The 12,500-nt window shown below is 41.6% G+C and overlaps 11 non-coding genes across 11 annotated transcripts in view; all 11 read right to left on the reverse strand.

The window, feature by feature from the left end:
• Positions 1-840: 840 nt before the first annotated feature.
• trnaq-uug (transfer RNA glutamine (anticodon UUG)) lies at positions 841-912 on the reverse strand. The gene has a single exon. It is a non-coding gene; the product is annotated as a tRNA-Gln (tRNA).
• A 1,220-nt stretch (positions 913-2,132) lies between these two features.
• Positions 2,133-2,204, reverse strand: trnaq-cug (transfer RNA glutamine (anticodon CUG)). The gene has a single exon. It is a non-coding gene; the product is annotated as a tRNA-Gln (tRNA).
• A 1,221-nt stretch (positions 2,205-3,425) lies between these two features.
• On the reverse strand, positions 3,426-3,497 carry trnaq-uug (transfer RNA glutamine (anticodon UUG)). The gene has a single exon. It is a non-coding gene; the product is annotated as a tRNA-Gln (tRNA).
• A 582-nt stretch (positions 3,498-4,079) lies between these two features.
• On the reverse strand, positions 4,080-4,151 carry trnaq-uug (transfer RNA glutamine (anticodon UUG)). Its single transcript has one exon. It is a non-coding gene; the product is annotated as a tRNA-Gln (tRNA).
• A 1,221-nt stretch (positions 4,152-5,372) lies between these two features.
• trnaq-cug (transfer RNA glutamine (anticodon CUG)) lies at positions 5,373-5,444 on the reverse strand. The gene has a single exon. It is a non-coding gene; the product is annotated as a tRNA-Gln (tRNA).
• A 1,221-nt stretch (positions 5,445-6,665) lies between these two features.
• trnaq-cug (transfer RNA glutamine (anticodon CUG)) lies at positions 6,666-6,737 on the reverse strand. The gene has a single exon. It is a non-coding gene; the product is annotated as a tRNA-Gln (tRNA).
• Positions 6,738-7,957: 1,220 nt separating this feature from the next.
• Positions 7,958-8,029, reverse strand: trnaq-cug (transfer RNA glutamine (anticodon CUG)). Its single transcript has one exon. It is a non-coding gene; the product is annotated as a tRNA-Gln (tRNA).
• Positions 8,030-8,611: 582 nt separating this feature from the next.
• Positions 8,612-8,683, reverse strand: trnaq-uug (transfer RNA glutamine (anticodon UUG)). The gene has a single exon. It is a non-coding gene; the product is annotated as a tRNA-Gln (tRNA).
• A 1,209-nt stretch (positions 8,684-9,892) lies between these two features.
• On the reverse strand, positions 9,893-9,964 carry trnaq-uug (transfer RNA glutamine (anticodon UUG)). Its single transcript has one exon. It is a non-coding gene; the product is annotated as a tRNA-Gln (tRNA).
• A 1,220-nt stretch (positions 9,965-11,184) lies between these two features.
• On the reverse strand, positions 11,185-11,256 carry trnaq-cug (transfer RNA glutamine (anticodon CUG)). The gene has a single exon. It is a non-coding gene; the product is annotated as a tRNA-Gln (tRNA).
• Positions 11,257-12,477: 1,221 nt separating this feature from the next.
• Positions 12,478-12,500, reverse strand: part of trnaq-uug (transfer RNA glutamine (anticodon UUG)) — a 72-nt gene continuing 49 nt past the window's right edge. Inside the window, exon 1 of the tRNA in view lies at positions 12,478-12,500. This exon is cut by the window's right edge and continues 49 nt beyond it. This is a non-coding gene — a tRNA (tRNA-Gln).

Raw genomic sequence — 12,500 nt, forward strand, 5'->3', positions numbered from 1 at the left:
CAGATAATCTCAGCACACATTATGCAGCATGAAACAGCAAACTAATTTTTCCTCTGCTGATTGGAACAGGGAACTGCCGGTTGAACACACGATTTGAAAACTCGACTTGCAGATCAAGCCATCAATGTCAAATGCAACAAAACTGCAAACCTGCAGTTTTTTACTTGTTTGACCTGAATTTCCAGCAGCTGGGACAACAAGCATTCAGGCTCCCCTGAGATTTGAACCAGGATTGCTAGAGTTTAGAGTCCAGAGTGCTCACCATTTCACCATGGAAACAACTACGGTCGCCCATATGAAACATTCCTCAAAATCTACAAAATCAACTCCAACATTACACTTTGGATTGATATTTTTGCATTCACAGTGTCAGTTTCACCTATTTACGGTCTGTTAATTATCGATGCAGAGCAATTCACACAGATGCCGTTGAGGCTATGGGTTCTCAAATAGCTGTTTCTGTTTCAAACTGTTCAGCACAGATTGTAATTCAGTCTTGCCAGGTAAAACGTGTGTTAGCATTGCAATGCATTCATGCAAAATGCTTGGCATGAAAAGAAAATGCAACGTTTTGTTGAGTGCAATCCATGCATTTCAAAAGGCATTGCGTTTATTCATGCTGCGGAGTGCATATTGCACAGATAATCTCAGCACACATTGAGCAGGCAAAGGCAGCATTCAACAGCAAACTAATTTCTAGTCTGCTGATTGGAACAGCTAACTGCCGGTTGAAAACTAGACTTGGAGATCAATCATCAATGACAAAGGCAACACAACTACCAAACAGCAGCCTTCTACATGCTTGGTGCAAATTTTCAGCAGCTGGGACAACAAACATTCAGGTTCCACCGAGATTTGAACTCAGATCGCTGCATTCAAAGTCCAGAGTGCTCACCATTACACCATGGAACCAACTATGCCAAAACATTTGAAAGCTTTCTCAAAATCTGCCAAATCAATTCCAACATTACACTTTGGATTGTCCTTTTTGCATTCACAGCGTCAGTTTCACCTCTTTACGCTCTGTTAATTATCGATGCAGAGCAATTCACACAGATGCCGTTGAGGCAATGGCTTCTCAAATATCTGTTTCTGTTTCACACTGTTCAGCACAGATTGTACTTCAGTCTTGGTAGGTAAAACGTGCGTTGGCATTGCAATGCATTCATGCAAAATGCTTGGCATGAAAAGAAAATGCAACGTTTTGTTGAGTGCAAACCATGTACTGCATGCATTTCAAAAGGCGTTGCATTTATTCATCCTGAGGAATGCATATTGCACAGATAATCTCAGCACACATTATGCAGCATGAAACAGCAAACTAATTTTTCCTCTGCTGATTGGAACAGGGAACTGCCGGTTGAACACACGATTTGAAAACTCGACTTGCAGATCAAGCATCAATGTCAAAGGCAACAAAACTGCAAACCTGCAGTTTTTTACTTGTTTGACCTGAATTTCCAGCAGCTGGGACAACAAACATTCAGGCTCCCCTGAGATTTGAACGAGGATTGCTAGAGTTTAGAGTCCAGAGTGATCACCATTTCACCATGGAATCAACTACGATCGCCCATTTGAAACATTCCTCAAAATGTACAAAATCAACTCCAACATTACACTTTGGATTGAAATTTTTGCATTCACAGCGTCAGTTTCACCTATTTACGGTCTGTTAATTATCGATGCAGAGCAATTCACACAGATGCCGTTGAGGCTATGGGTTCTCAAATAGCTGTTTCTGTTTCAAACTGTTCAGCACAGATTGTACTTCAGTCTTGCCAGGTAAAACGTGTGTTAGCATTGCAATGCATTCATGCAAAATGCTTGGCATGAAAAGAAAATGCAACGTTTTGTTGAGTGCAATCCATGCATTTCAAAAGGCATTGCGTTTATTCATGCTGCGGAGTGCATATTGCACAGATAATCTCAGCACACATTGTGCAGGCAAAGGCAGCATTGAACAACAAACTAATTTCTGCTCTGCTGATTGGAACAGCTCACTGCCGGTTGAACACACGATTTGAAAACTCGACTTGCAGATCAAGCATCAATGACAAAGGCAACAAAACTGCCAAACAGCAGCCTTCGACATGCTTGGTCCAAATTTTCAGCAGCTGGGACAACAAACATTCAGGTTCCACCGAGATTTGAACTCGGATCGCTGGATTCAGAGTCCAGAGTGCTCACCATTACACCATGGAACCAACTATGCCAAAACATTTGAAAGCTTTCTCAAAATCTGCCAAATCAATTCCAACATTACACTTTGGATTGTCCTTTTTCCATTCACAGCGTCAGTTTCACCGATTTACGGTCTGTTAATTATCGATGCAGAGCAATTCACACAGATGCCGTTGAGGCAATGGCTTCTCATAATATCTGTTTCTGTTTCACACTGTTCAGCACAGATTGTACTTCAGTCTTGCCAGGTAAAACGTGCGTTGGCATTGCAATGCATTCATGCATCATGCTTGGCATGAAAAGAAAATGCAACGTTTTGTTGAGTGCAAACCATGTACTGCATGCATTTCAAAAGGCGTTGCATTTATTCATCCTGAGGAATGCATATTGCACAGATAATCTCAGCACACATTATGCAGCATGAAACAGCAAACTAATTTTTCCTCTGCTGATTGGAACAGGGAACTGCCGGTTGAACACACGATTTGAAAACTCGACTTGCAGATCAAGCATCAATGTCAAAAGCAACAAATCTGCAAACCTGCAGTTTTTTACTTGTTTGACCTGAATTTCCAGCAGCTGGGACAACAAGCATTCAGGCTCCCCTGAGATTTGAACCAGGATTGCTAGAGTTTAGAGTCCAGAGTGCTCACCATTTCACCATGGAATCAACTACGGTCGCCCATTTGAAACATTCCTCAAAATCTACAAAATCAACTCCAACATTACACTTTGGATTGATATTTTTGCATTCACAGCGTCAGTTTCACCTATTTACGGTCTGTTAATTATCGATGCAGAGCAAATCACACAGATGCCGTTGAGGCTATGGGTTCTCAAATAGCTGTTTCTGTTTCAAACTGTTCAGCACAGATTGTACTTCAGTCTTGCCAGGTAAAACGTGTGTTAGCATTGCAATGCATTCATGCAAAATGCTTGGCATGAAAAGAAAATGCAACGTTTTGTTGAGTGCAATCCATGCATTTCAAAAGGCATTGCGTTTATTCATGCTGCGGAGTGCATATTGCACAGATAATCTCAGCACACATTGAGCAGGCAAAGGCAGCATTAAACAACAAACTAATTTCTGCTCTGCTGATTGGAACAGCTCACTGCCGGTTGAACACACGATTTGAAAACTCGACTTGCAGATTAAGCATCAATGACAAAGGCAACAAAACTGCCAAACAGCAGCCTTCGACATGCTTGGTCCAAATTTTCAGCAGCTGGGACAACAAACATTCAGGTTCCACCGAGATTTGAACTCAGATCACTAGATTCAAAGTCCAGAGTGCTCACCATTACACCATGGAACCAACTATGCCAAAACATTTGAAAGCTTTCTCAAAATCTGCCAAATCAATTCCAACATTACACTTTGGATTGTCCTTTTTGCATTCACAGCGTCAGTTTCACCTCTTTACGCTCTGTTAATTATCGATGCAGAGCAATTCACACAGATGCCGTTGAGGCAATGGCTTCTCAAATAGCTGTTTCTGTTTCACACTGTTCATCACAGCTTGTACTTCAGTCTTGCCAGGTAAATGTGCGTTGGCATTGCAATGCATTCATGCAAAATGCTTGGCATGAAAAGAAAATGCAACTTTTTGTTGAGTGCAATCCATGCTCTGCGTGCATTTCAAAAGGCGTTGCTTTTATTCCTCTTGCGAAGTGCATATTGCACAGATAATCTCAGCACACATTGTACAGGCAAAGGTAGCATGAAACAGCAAACTAATTTCTGCTCTGCTGATTGGAACAGGTAACTGCCGGTTGAACACACGATTTGAAAACTCGACTTGCAGATCAAGCATCAATGACAAAGTCAACAAAACTGCCAAATAGCAGCCTTCTACATGCTTGGTCCAAATTTTCAGCAGTTGGGACAACAAACATTCAGGTTCCACCGAGATTTGAACTCAGATCGCTGGATTCAAAGTCCAGAGTGCTCACCATTACACCATGGAACCAACTATGCCAAAATATTTGAAAGCTTTCTCAAAATCTGCCAAATCAATTCCAACATTACACTTTGGATTGTCCTTTTTGCATTCACAGCATCAGTTTCACCTCTTTACGGTCTGTTAATTATCAATGCAGAGCAATTCACACAGATGCCGTTGAGGCAATGGATTCTCATAATATCTGTTTCTGTTTCACACTGTTCAGCACAGATTGTACTTCAGTCTTGGCAGGTAAAACGTGCGTTGGCATTGCAATGCATTCATGCAAAATGCTTGGCATGAAAAGAAAATGCAACGTTTTGTTGAGTGCAAACCATGTACTGCATGCATTTCAAAAGGCGTTGCATTTATTCATCCTGAGGAATGCATATTGCACAGATAATCTCAGCACACATTATGCAGCATGAAACAGCAAACTAATTTTTCCTCTGCTGATTGGAACAGGGAACTGCCGGTTGAACACACGATTTGAAAACTCGACTTGCAGATCAAGCATCAATGTCAAAGGCAACAAAACTGCAAACCTGCAGTTTTTTACTTGTTTGACCTGAATTTCCAGCAGCTGGGACAACAACCATTCAGGCTCCCCTGAGATTTGAACCAGGATTGCTAGAGTTTAGAGTCCAGAGTGCTCACCATTTCACCATGGAATCAACTACGGTCACCCATTTGAAACATTCCTCAAAATCTACAAAATCAACTCCAACATTACACTTTGGATTGATATTTTTGCATTCACAGCGTCAGTTTCACCTATTTACGGTCTGTTAATTATCGATGCAGAGCAAATCACACAGATGCCGTTGAGGCTATGGGTTCTCAAATAGCTGTTTCTGTTTCAAACTGTTCAGCACAGATTGTACTTCAGTCTTGCCAGGTAAAACGTGTGTTAGCATTGCAATGCATTCATGCAAAATGCTTGGCATGAAAAGAAAATGCAACGTTTTGTTGAGTGCAATCCATGCATTTCAAAAGGCATTGCGTTTATTCATGCTGCGGAGTGCATATTGCACAGATAATCTCAGCACACATTGTGCAGGCAAAGGCAGCATTAAACAACAAACTAATTTCTGCTCTGCTGATTGGAACAGCTCACTGCCGGTTGAACACACGATTTGAAAACTCGACTTGCAGATTAAGCATCAATGACAAAGGCAACAAAACTGCCAAACAGCAGCCTTCGACATGCTTGGTCCAAATTTTCAGCAGCTGGGACAACAAACATTCAGGTTCCACCGAGATTTGAACTCGGATCGCTGGATTCAGAGTCCAGAGTGCTCACCATTACACCATGGAACCAACTATGCCAAAACATTTGAAAGCTTTCTCAAAATCTTCCAAATCAATTCCAACATTACACTTTGGATTGTCCTTTTTGCATTCACAGCGTCAGTTTCACCGATTTACGGTCTGTTAATTATCGATGCAGAGCAATTCACACAGATGCCGTTGAGGCAATGGCTTCTCATAATATCTGTTTCTGTTTCACACTGTTCAGCACAGATTGTACTTCAGTCTTGCCAGGTAAAACGTGCGTTGGCATTGCAATGCATTCATGCATGATGCTTGGCATGAAAAGAAAATGCAACGTTTTGTTGAGTGCAAACCATGTACTGCATGCATTTCAAAAGGCGTTGCATTTATTCATCCTGAGGAATGCATATTGCACAGATAATCTCAGCACACATTATGCAGCATGAAACAGCAAACTAATTTTTCCTCTGCAGATTGGAACAGGGAACTGCCGGTTGAACACACGATTTGAAAACTCGACTTGCAGATCAAGCATCAATGTCAAAAGCAACAAATCTGCAAACCTGCAGTTTTTTACTTGTTTGACCTGAATTTCCAGCAGCTGGGACAACAAGCATTCAGGCTCCCCTGAGATTTGAACCAGGATTGCTAGAGTTTAGAGTCCAGAGTGCTCACCATTTCACCATGGAATCAACTACGGTCGCCCATTTGAAACATTCCTCAAAATCTACAAAATCAACTCCAACATTACACTTTGGATTGATATTTTTGCATTCACAGCGTCAGTTTCACCTATTTACGGTCTGTTAATTATCGATGCAGAGCAAATCACACAGATGCCGTTGAGGCTATGGGTTCTCAAATAGCTGTTTCTGTTTCAAACTGTTCAGCACAGATTGTACTTCAGTCTTGCCAGGTAAAACGTGTGTTAGCATTGCAATGCATTCATGCAAAATGCTTGGCATGAAAAGAAAATGCAACGTTTTGTTGAGTGCAATCCATGCATTTCAAAAGGCATTGCGTTTATTCATGCTGCGGAGTGCATATTGCACAGATAATCTCAGCACACATTGTGCAGGCAAAGGCAGCATTAAACAGCAAACTAATTTCTACTCTGCTGATTGGAACAGGTAACTGCCGGTTGAACACACGATTTGAAAACTCGACTTGCAGATCAAGCATCAATGACAAAGGCAACAAAACTGCCAAACAGCAGCCTTCTACATGCTTGGTCCAAATTTTCAGCAGCTGGGACAACAAACATTCAGGTTCCACCGAGATTTGAACTCGGATCGCTGGATTCAGAGTCCAGAGTGCTCACCATTACACCATGGAACCAACTATGCCAAAACATTTGAAAGCTTTCTCAAAATCTGCCAAATCAATTCCAAAATTACACTTTGGATTGTCCTTTTTGCATTCACAGCGTCAGTTTCACCGATTTACGGTCTGTTAATTATCGATGCAGAGCAATTCACACAGATGCCGTTGAGGCAATGGCTTCTCATAATATCTGTTTCTGTTTCACACTGTTCAGCACAGATTGTACTTCAGTCTTGCCAGGTAAAACGTGCGTTGGCATTGCAATGCATTCATGCATGATGCTTGGCATGAAAAGAAAATGCAACGTTTTGTTGAGTGCAAACCATGTACTGCATGCATTTCAAAAGGCGTTGCATTTATTCATCCTGAGGAATGCATATTGCACAGATAATCTCAGCACACATTATGCAGCATGAAACAGCAAACTAATTTTTCCTCTGCTGATTGGAACAGGGAACTGCCGGTTGAACACACGATTTGAAAACTCGACTTGCAGATCAAGCATCAATGTCATGGCAACAAAACTGCAAACCTGCAGTTTTTTACTTGTTTGACCTGAATTTCCAGCAGCTGGGACAACAAGCATTCAGGCTCCCCTGAGATTTGAACCAGGATTGCTAGAGTTTAGAGTCCAGAGTGCTCACCATTTCACCATGGAATCAACTACGGTCGCCCATTTGAAACATTCCTCAAAATCTACAAAATCAACTCCAACATTACACTTTGGATTGATATTTTTGCATTCACAGCGTCAGTTTCACCTATTTACGGTCTGTTAATTATCGATGCAGAGCAAATCACACAGATGCCGTTGAGGCTATGGGTTCTCAAATAGCTGTTTCTGTTTCAAACTGTTCAGCACAGATTGTACTTCAGTCTTGCCAGGTAAAACGTGTGTTAGCATTGCAATGCATTCATGCAAAATGCTTGGCATGAAAAGAAAATGCAACGTTTTGTTGAGTGCAATCCATGCATTTCAAAAGGCATTGCGTTTATTCATGCTGCGGAGTGCATATTGCACAGATAATCTCAGCACACATTGTGCAGGCAAAGGCAGCATTAAACAACAAACTAATTTCTGCTCTGCTGATTGGAACAGCTCACTGCCGGTTGAACACACGATTTGAAAACTCGACTTGCAGATTAAGCATCAATGACAAAGGCAACAAAACTGCCAAACAGCAGCCTTCGACATGCTTGGTCCAAATTTTCAGCAGCTGGGACAACAAACATTCAGGTTCCACCGAGATTTGAACTCGGATCGCTGGATTCAGAGTCCAGAGTGCTCACCATTACACCATGGAACCAACTATGCCAAAACATTTGAAAGCTTTCTCAAAATCTTCCAAATCAATTCCAACATTACACTTTGGATTGTCCTTTTTGCATTCACAGCGTCAGTTTCACCGATTTACGGTCTGTTAATTATCGATGCAGAGCAATTCACACAGATGCCGTTGAGGCAATGGCTTCTCAAATAGCTGTTTCTGTTTCACACTGTTCATCACAGCTTGTACTTCAGTCTTGCCAGGTAAATGTGCGTTGGCATTGCAATGCATTCATGCAAAATGCTTGGCATGAAAAGAAAATGCAACTTTTTGTTGAGTGCAATCCATGCTCTGCGTGCATTTCAAAAGGCGTTGCTTTTATTCCTCTTGCGAAGTGCATATTGCACAGATAATCTCAGCACACATTGTGCAGGCAAAGGTAGCATGAAACAGCAAACTAATTTCTGCTCTGCTGATTGGAACAGGTAACTGCCGGTTGAACACACGATTTGAAAACTCGACTTGCAGATCAAGCATCAATGACAAAGTCAACAAAACTGCCAAATAGCAGCCTTCTACATGCTTGGTCCAAATTTTCAGCAGTTGGGACAACAAACATTCAGGTTCCACCGAGATTTGAACTCGGATCGCTGGATTCAAAGTCCAGAGTGCTCACCATTACACCATGGAACCAACTATGCCAAAATATTTGAAAGCTTTCTCAAAATCTGCCAAATCAATTCCAACATTACACTTTGGATTGTCCTTTTTGCATTCACAGCATCAGTTTCACCTCTTTACGGTCTGTTAATTATCAATGCAGAGCAATTCACACAGATGCCGTTGAGGCAATGGCTTCTCATAATATCTGTTTCTGTTTCACACTGTTCAGCACAGATTGTACTTCAGTCTTGGCAGGTAAAACGTGCGTTGGCATTGCAATGCATTCATGCAAAATGCTTGGCATGAAAAGAAAATGCAACGTTTTGTTGAGTGCAAACCATGTACTGCATGCATTTCAAAAGGCGTTGCATTTATTCATCCTGAGGAATGCATATTGCACAGATAATCTCAGCACACATTATGCAGCATGAAACAGCAAACTAATTTTTCCTCTGCTGATTGGAACAGGGAACTGCCGGTTGAACACACGATTTGAAAACTCGACTTGCAGATCAAGCCATCAATGTCAAATGCAACAAAACTGCAAACCTGCAGTTTTTTACTTGTTTGACCTGAATTTCCAGCAGCTGGGACAACAAGCATTCAGGCTCCCCTGAGATTTGAACCAGGATTGCTAGAGTTTAGAGTCCAGAGTGCTCACCATTTCACCATGGAAACAACTACGGTCGCCCATATGAAACATTCCTCAAAATCTACAAAATCAACTCCAACATTACACTTTGGATTGATATTTTTGCATTCACAGTGTCAGTTTCACCTATTTACGGTCTGTTAATTATCGATGCAGAGCAATTCACACAGATGCCGTTGAGGCTATGGGTTCTCAAATAGCTGTTTCTGTTTCAAACTGTTCAGCACAGATTGTAATTCAGTCTTGCCAGGTAAAACGTGTGTTAGCATTGCAATGCATTCATGCAAAATGCTTGGCATGAAAAGAAAATGCAACGTTTTGTTGAGTGCAATCCATGCATTTCAAAAGGCATTGCGTTTATTCATGCTGCGGAGTGCATATTGCACAGATAATCTCAGCACACATTGAGCAGGCAAAGGCAGCATTCAACAGCAAACTAATTTCTAGTCTGCTGATTGGAACAGCTAACTGCCGGTTGAAAACTAGACTTGGAGATCAATCATCAATGACAAAGGCAACACAACTACCAAACAGCAGCCTTCTACATGCTTGGTGCAAATTTTCAGCAGCTGGGACAACAAACATTCAGGTTCCACCGAGATTTGAACTCAGATCGCTGCATTCAAAGTCCAGAGTGCTCACCATTACACCATGGAACCAACTATGCCAAAACATTTGAAAGCTTTCTCAAAATCTGCCAAATCAATTCCAACATTACACTTTGGATTGTCCTTTTTGCATTCACAGCGTCAGTTTCACCTCTTTACGCTCTGTTAATTATCGATGCAGAGCAATTCACACAGATGCCGTTGAGGCAATGGCTTCTCAAATATCTGTTTCTGTTTCACACTGTTCAGCACAGATTGTACTTCAGTCTTGGTAGGTAAAACGTGCGTTGGCATTGCAATGCATTCATGCAAAATGCTTGGCATGAAAAGAAAATGCAACGTTTTGTTGAGTGCAAACCATGTACTGCATGCATTTCAAAAGGCGTTGCATTTATTCATCCTGAGGAATGCATATTGCACAGATAATCTCAGCACACATTATGCAGCATGAAACAGCAAACTAATTTTTCCTCTGCTGATTGGAACAGGGAACTGCCGGTTGAACACACGATTTGAAAACTCGACTTGCAGATCAAGCATCAATGTCAAAGGCAACAAAACTGCAAACCTGCAGTTTTTTACTTGTTTGACCTGAATTTCCAGCAGCTGGGACAACAAACATTCAGGCTCCCCTGAGATTTGAACGAGGATTGCTAGAGTTTAGAGTCCAGAGTGATCACCATTTCACCATGGAATCAACTACGATCGCCCATTTGAAACATTCCTCAAAATGTACAAAATCAACTCCAACATTACACTTTGGATTGAAATTTTTGCATTCACAGCGTCAGTTTCACCTATTTACGGTCTGTTAATTATCGATGCAGAGCAATTCACACAGATGCCGTTGAGGCTATGGGTTCTCAAATAGCTGTTTCTGTTTCAAACTGTTCAGCACAGATTGTACTTCAGTCTTGCCAGGTAAAACGTGTGTTAGCATTGCAATGCATTCATGCAAAATGCTTGGCATGAAAAGAAAATGCAACGTTTTGTTGAGTGCAATCCATGCATTTCAAAAGGCATTGCGTTTATTCATGCTGCGGAGTGCATATTGCACAGATAATCTCAGCACACATTGTGCAGGCAAAGGCAGCATTGAACAACAAACTAATTTCTGCTCTGCTGATTGGAACAGCTCACTGCCGGTTGAACACACGATTTGAAAACTCGACTTGCAGATCAAGCATCAATGACAAAGGCAACAAAACTGCCAAACAGCAGCCTTCGACATGCTTGGTCCAAATTTTCAGCAGCTGGGACAACAAACATTCAGGTTCCACCGAGATTTGAACTCGGATCGCTGGATTCAGAGTCCAGAGTGCTCACCATTACACCATGGAACCAACTATGCCAAAACATTTGAAAGCTTTCTCAAAATCTGCCAAATCAATTCCAACATTACACTTTGGATTGTCCTTTTTCCATTCACAGCGTCAGTTTCACCGATTTACGGTCTGTTAATTATCGATGCAGAGCAATTCACACAGATGCCGTTGAGGCAATGGCTTCTCATAATATCTGTTTCTGTTTCACACTGTTCAGCACAGATTGTACTTCAGTCTTGCCAGGTAAAACGTGCGTTGGCATTGCAATGCATTCATGCATCATGCTTGGCATGAAAAGAAAATGCAACGTTTTGTTGAGTGCAAACCATGTACTGCATGCATTTCAAAAGGCGTTGCATTTATTCATCCTGAGGAATGCATATTGCACAGATAATCTCAGCACACATTATGCAGCATGAAACAGCAAACTAATTTTTCCTCTGCTGATTGGAACAGGGAACTGCCGGTTGAACACACGATTTGAAAACTCGACTTGCAGATCAAGCATCAATGTCAAAAGCAACAAATCTGCAAACCTGCAGTTTTTTACTTGTTTGACCTGAATTTCCAGCAGCTGGGACAACAAGCATTCAGGCTCCCCTGAGATTTGAACCAGGATTGCTAGAGTTTAGAGTCCAGAGTGCTCACCATTTCACCATGGAATCAACTACGGTCGCCCATTTGAAACATTCCTCAAAATCTACAAAATCAACTCCAACATTACACTTTGGATTGATATTTTTGCATTCACAGCGTCAGTTTCACCTATTTACGGTCTGTTAATTATCGATGCAGAGCAAATCACACAGATGCCGTTGAGGCTATGGGTTCTCAAATAGCTGTTTCTGTTTCAAACTGTTCAGCACAGATTGTACTTCAGTCTTGCCAGGTAAAACGTGTGTTAGCATTGCAATGCATTCATGCAAAATGCTTGGCATGAAAAGAAAATGCAACGTTTTGTTGAGTGCAATCCATGCATTTCAAAAGGCATTGCGTTTATTCATGCTGCGGAGTGCATATTGCACAGATAATCTCAGCACACATTGAGCAGGCAAAGGCAGCATTAAACAACAAACTAATTTCTGCTCTGCTGATTGGAACAGCTCACTGCCGGTTGAACACACGATTTGAAAACTCGACTTGCAGATTAAGCATCAATGACAAAGGCAACAAAACTGCCAAACAGCAGCCTTCGACATGCTTGGTCCAAATTTTCAGCAGCTGGGACAACAAACATTCAGGTTCCACCGAGATTTGAACTC

The sequence above is a fragment of the Pristiophorus japonicus genome, unplaced genomic scaffold (assembly GCF_044704955.1).
Source record: "Pristiophorus japonicus isolate sPriJap1 unplaced genomic scaffold, sPriJap1.hap1 HAP1_SCAFFOLD_99, whole genome shotgun sequence".
In the NCBI taxonomy this organism is placed as follows: Eukaryota; Metazoa; Chordata; class Chondrichthyes; family Pristiophoridae; genus Pristiophorus; species Pristiophorus japonicus.